Here is a 6479-nt window from a genome sequence, read left to right as displayed (position 1 = left end):
GCCTGGGTGGCTCAGTTGTTAAGCAACTGCCTTCGGCTCAGGTCATGGTCCCAGGGTCCTGGGATCGAGTCCCATATCGGGCTCTCTCCTCTGCGGGAAGCCTGCTTCTCCCTCTCCCACTCCCCCTGCTTGTGTTCCCTCTCTCACTGTGTCTCTCTCTGTCAAATAAATAAATAAAATCTTTAAAAAAAAAAAAAAAGAAGTGTACCGCATTAAGGAGAAACTCTGCCAAATAATTTCCAACTTGATTGAGATGATTATCTACCCTAGAAGGACCACTGGGGCACAACTTAAGGAGATCTGTAAATACATGCTGGACCTTTGTTGCTAAGGCATCTGTGATTTTATATCACTTAGGACAGCAGCTCTCGAAGTGTGGTCTACAGACCCATTAGGAGTCCTCAAGATCTTTTCAGAGGAAATATCAGGTCAAAACTATTTTCATAATAATAAGAAGCAAGCTATTTGCCTTTTCTACTGGGTTGACATTGCAGTGCAAAAGCAATAGTGCACTAATGAGTAAAACTATTGGCTTGAGTCAGTCGTTGCATCCTTCTGTACCTAAGACTGGGGTGGAAGGGTTGTTTCACTTGAGTGTCCTTGATGAGCCTGTGAAAAGTATTAATTTTTAAAATTAACTCTCAGGTCCTAACTTCACTTCTTTTTACACATTTCATGTGACAAAATATACACAAATCCCTTTTGCTCTATACCAAAGTGCGATCGTTGTCTCAAGGGAAACCACTTATGTGATTGAGTTGTGAGGTGAACTAGCTGGCCAGGCATTTCAGTCAATAGACAATGATAAGCCATTCACTCATTCAATTAATACTTCTTCAGTTCAATGTTCTTAGTGTGAATTAAGCATAATTGCCATCAGTTCTCTTTCAAAGTTGAATTATACATTGGCAAGTGTCCAATATTCTCTTAATAATATTGATATATAATTCACATTTTGTACAATTCATAAATTTTAAATATACAATTCAATGGTTTTTAAGATATCCGCAGAATTGTGCAACCATCACCATAATCAGTTTTAGAACGTTTTTATCACCTCAAGAAGAAACCTTGGCAATCCTTAGCAGTCTTTCCCCATTTTTTCCCAATATCCCCAGTTCTAGGCAATCACTAATCTAGCTTTTGTCTTTATAGATTTGTCTATTCTGGACATTTCATAAATCATACAGTATGCGGTCTTTTGTGACTGGCCTCTTTTACTTAGCATGTTTTTGAGGTCCATATATGTTGTAATGATATACGTATCAGCACTCCATTTCTTTTCATTGCCAAATAATATTCCATTGCATGGATATACCACATTGTATTTAACCTTTCATCAGTTGATGGAGATTTGAGTTCTTTCCACATTTTGGCTATTATATGCTGACAATATGCTGCTATGAGATTTTATATACAATTTTTTGTGGGGGTTACATTTTCATTTCTCTTGGGTGGGTATGTAGGAGTACAATTGCTGGCTCATATGATAACTCTATGTTTAACTTCTGAGGAACTGCCAGACTGTTTTCCAAAGCAGCCAGGCAATCATTCTTAAAATCTTTCAGCACTAATTCATTCACTCATTTAGGAAACATTTACTGAAAACTAACCATGTCCAGTTCCATGTTCTATATATTAGAGATACAATGGCAACCAGTACAGAGTCTCTGCCATAATGGAGATTATAACCTAGCAGAGAAGATAGACAAAACCATAACTTTTGGGACAAACATAATGATAGGGAAAGTACAGGATATAAATGGCCAGATAATAGAGGGACCTAACCTATTAGATGCCTGGTAAGATCACCCTGAGGAAGAAATGTTTTTGCTGAGACTCAAATGAAGGGATAATTGGAATTAACTTGGCAAAGAAGGAGGAAAGTGTTTGGTACAAAGGAACAAACTCATGTAAAACCCTGGAGGTAAGGCAGGAGTATGTTTTGCTTGAGAAATTCAATGTGACTGCAAAGTATATAATGTGCAAGATGAAAGAGTAAAAATTGAGTCTGGAGGAGTAGACAGAGACCACTGAAGGGTTTTTAATAGAGCAGTAATACAATTAGATTGATGTTCTTAAAAGAACACTCTTGTTTCTATCTGGAGAATGGATTGAAGGAAAGCAAACTAGAAGCTTGAAACCAGTCCAGAGCGTATAGAGAAAGAGTGCCCGGAAGTTATGGTAGCCCAGACTACAGTGGCAGCAGTCGACCTGCAGGAAATGGAACGGAATCAGGAAACACTTAGAGAGTAGACTCAGTAGGACTCGGTGATTGATTGCAAGTGGAGGGCAAGAAACAGGAAGGAGTCAAATAGATTTTCTATTCAGGTTCTCGGTGGACGGTAATGCCATTTACAAAGATGGAGACACGGAATATGACAAATCATGATGCACAGGTCAATGCACAAAGAAGGAGCATTTCCCATGTGCTCATTACATGCAAGGCACTGGGGCTAGAGCTGTGACGATAAAACTAAGTAAAATACATATACTATAGACAGATAATGATCCCTCCAAATATGTCCACATCCTTATCCCTGAAACCTGCAATATGTTACCTTACACAGTGTGAAGAAAAGAGTTAACATAGCAATTCTAAATGTCTATCCTTGAAAAGACTTCCTTGTAAGGTTAGCCCTTGGCTAGCCTCTGGGAATTTAGATTTTGGAGGGTTCCTACCATTAACTGGTAAGAATGGTTCACTGTGCCTAAAATGTTTGTGCAAGCAATATGTTTTGTGTTGAACATCTGCATTCCTCCTAGGAATCTGGAATTCTGGTACACAGCAGACAAAGTATGCCCACATAACCAGCGCCAATAAAAACACTGGGCACTGAGTCTTTAATGAAGTTCTCTGATTAGCAACATTCTACACATGCTGTCACAACTCACTGCCGAGGGAATGAAGCACATCCTATGTGATTCCACTGGGAGAGGACCCTTGAAAGCTTGCACCTGTTTTCCCCCAGAATTTGCCCCATGTGCCTTTTCCCTTGGTTGACTTGGCTTCTTTTGTCGTTGTTGTTGTGATTGTTGTTTGTGCTGTAATAAAATGTAGCGGTGAATATTATTATATGCTGAGTTCTTTGAGTCCTCTTAGCAAAGTGTCAAACCTGAGGGTGGTCTCTTTTCCAAGGATAATGACAGTATTTATGAATTATCAGAAAGTAGAGCCTTTCCAAGCTACCTGGAGAGGGGTCCGTGTTGTGTTGCTCTGAGTTTCCATCCTAACTTAAAGGGAAACTTTCACAATGTCCAGAGTCCTTGATGTCCTGCAAAAGAAAGAAGAGGATGTCCTCAAATTCCTTGCAGCAGGAACCCACTTAGGTGGCACCAAACTTGACTTCGATCTACAAAAGGAAAAGCAATGGCATCTACATCATAAATCTGAAGAGAACCTGGAAGAGAAGCTTCTGCCAGCATCTCAGGCTATTGGAAGCCCAGTTGATGTAAGTGTCATAGGCTCCAGGAATACTGGCCAGCTGGCTGTGCTGAAGTTTGTGACTGTCACCAGAGCCACTCATATTGCTGGCCACTTCACACCTGGGACATTCACTAACCAGATCCTGGAAGCCCTCTAGGAGCTGAGACTTCTGGTGATTACTGATTCCTGGGCTGACCACCAGCCTCTCACAGAGGCATCTTGTGTTAACGTGCCTATGTTGCTCTGTGTAACACGGACTTCTCTGTGCTATGTGGATGCTGCCATCCCATATAATAACAAGGAGCTCACTCAGTGGGTCGGATGAGGCGGATGCTGGCCCAGGAAGTTCTGCAATGCATGGCACATTCTCCTGTGAGCACCCACAGAAGGTCATGCCTGATCTCTCCTTCTACAGAAATCCTGAAGAGATTGAAAAGGAAGAGTAGGCCACTGTTGAAAAAGCTGTGACCAAGGAGGAATTTCAGGGTGAATGGACTACTGCAGCTCCCAGATTTACTGCTACTCAACCCGAGGTTGCAGACTGGTCTGAAGGTGTGCAGGTGCCCTCTGTGACTATTCAGCAGTTCCCCACTGACGATTGGCGCGCTCAGCCTGCCACTGAAGACTGGTCCGCAGCTCCCATGGCTCAGGCCACTGAATGGGTAGCAACAACCACCGAGTGGCCCTAAGCTGTTCTTCTACAGACTCTTAAATAGAAAACAGAAATAAGACTGACAGAAAGTAACATTTCTAAATAAAGAGAGGAAAGAAGAAAAGAAAGAAAGAAAGAAAGAAAGAAAGAAAGAAAGAAAGAAAGAAAGAAAGAAAGAAGGAAAGAAAGAAAGAAAAAAACTATTTTTGATAGTTCCCTCTGTATACCATCCAATCCACTAAAAACAGTTAATGTTTGGAGTTAGTTTAACACTTTCCCCAATTTTCATTGCTGCTTTCTACTGTACTAAATGGTTTTATATTTAAATGTTTAGAAAAAGAGAATCCTAAGTCTTCTTTTGCTATGCTTCTTTCTTAGATTAAACACTGCCAAAGAAAATCCCTTGGAAATAATATAAATCCAAGAAGAATCTGGGAAAATATCCACATGCAGCCTAACACACCAATAGCATTACTAAATCTTTGTTGTCCCCCAGCTCTCATGTCATCCTGAGCTGTAAATGAGTTGAGTGTATCTGCAGAATCCACCCTGTGGAGACAATCAGATTACTAGGAAGGTATTCCTAGAGCAGACTGCCGCAATAATAAACTAACCCACTCATTGCCCTACAATACCTGGAACTTAAAAGAAAACTCAAAACTTCACATAATAACTGGACTCAATAATCCTACCATGAAAAATGGTGATAATGGGTTATAAAACTAGCTTATGAATGAATATATTAATAGAATAAGTGGAATTAACTGTATGCCTTCCTATCATTTATATTCCCAATAACCAATGAGAGAAGAAAAGGAAATCATATCCCTAGTCAGTATTTTCTTCATTAAAGTGCAAAGTACAATACTGAGAACAATGTAGGCCTAGAATCTAAAGCAACCATGCTTTGCAAGATCTCAGAGTACTTTCAGTTTCTTCAAACCATCTGCTGAAATTATGTAAGGCACACTGGACTATCTTAATTTTTCCGGTGCAACTCTTCTAACAGAATGTATTTTAAGAAAGAAAAGCCTAAAGGTACAAAAAAAAAAAAAAAAAAGAATCCTCTCTTTGTAGTAAGATGTAATTTCAAGTTAAATGTAAACTCAACAAGTCAAAACTTGCATTTCACAATTGCATTTACAACAATTAAATATATCAACTGTTCAATAGTCCAGTCTTTTGCTAAAATACATTATTAGGAATCACATAGAGACAGAGCTTTAGATATAAAAGTGTGACAAATTTCATTTTACTTATTTGGGACCAGCCACCCAAAAAAGAAAAAAAAAATCATCTACTCTGTGCCAAACATGGAAGTACCCAGGAATATAAAATACCATGTGAAAAGTGTTATAAGAGAAATTTGAACAAAGAATGTGGAGACAGGTTCACAGATGAAGAGTCTTCACAGAAGAAGAATCTAAGCCTTAAACGTTGAAGTTCACCAAGCAAAGATGGAGAGGAAGGAAATCCTGGGCCCAGGAGTCAACCAAGGCACCAAGGCATGCAAGACATTGGAGTGTGGGGGGAATTCATCTAGTCTGGTGCTGCTAGAGCACGAGCACATGGGTAAAAATGGCAGGAGAATAGTTAGGACATGTGGGGAACGATTATGGGCTGCACTGAAAGTAAGCAGGAGAATGAGATGCAGGAAAGTGTGAGTAGAATGACAACTCAGGACCATGTGATAACCTGGAAGCAGGGACACAAGAGACTACTTGTGCTGGTGAGAGCCAACGGAGACTTTTACCAAGACAGTGGAAGGACAGAGAAGAAAATGGATCTGAGAGACATATCAGAGGAAAAATAAACAAGAAGTGGCAGCTGAGTAGATAGGGAGAGGATGATAAACTTGCTAATATGAAAGTTTGAGATAATGCTACTTAATAGAGAAAGGGAACACAGAGGGGTAGGGTTACAGGGAAAAATAATGAGTTCTGGTTTTTTCCACATCCGGTGTGCAGTGCCTACAGGACTTCCAAACAGAGATGCTCAGTGTATGATTTGGGGCTGGGACTGCAGAGGAGGGGAACTGAGTATAAATGATTGTCAAATTTGTGAGAGGCTAAAGTCTTAGAGGCTGGAGCCTTTGCCTTTGACCACCTTGTTCCTAGTGCCTTGCATATTATCTGGCATATATCGTAGGACTCAATAAACTTTTATTATGTAATTCTATTTCTGAAGGAATGAGCATAAAAGGGAAAGATAAGGCATTAAAAAGAGAACCTTATAAATATACTTGGGGCACGATTATATGTAAAGACAGGCAAAAGTAGAGATTCCAAAAACAAGAACAAGAAAACATCAGAGGAAAGGAAGAGACCCAGGAAAGAGACACATCTTAGAAGCCAAGAGAGCACACAATAATGTGTAGGGGACAAAACAAGAGAGATCTAG

Source organism: Leptonychotes weddellii, chromosome 8 (genome assembly GCF_054177405.1).
Source record: "Leptonychotes weddellii isolate Sample4059 chromosome 8, ASM5417740v2, whole genome shotgun sequence".
Taxonomy (NCBI): domain Eukaryota; kingdom Metazoa; phylum Chordata; class Mammalia; order Carnivora; family Phocidae; genus Leptonychotes; species Leptonychotes weddellii.
Note: the sequence above shows the minus strand (reverse complement) of the source record.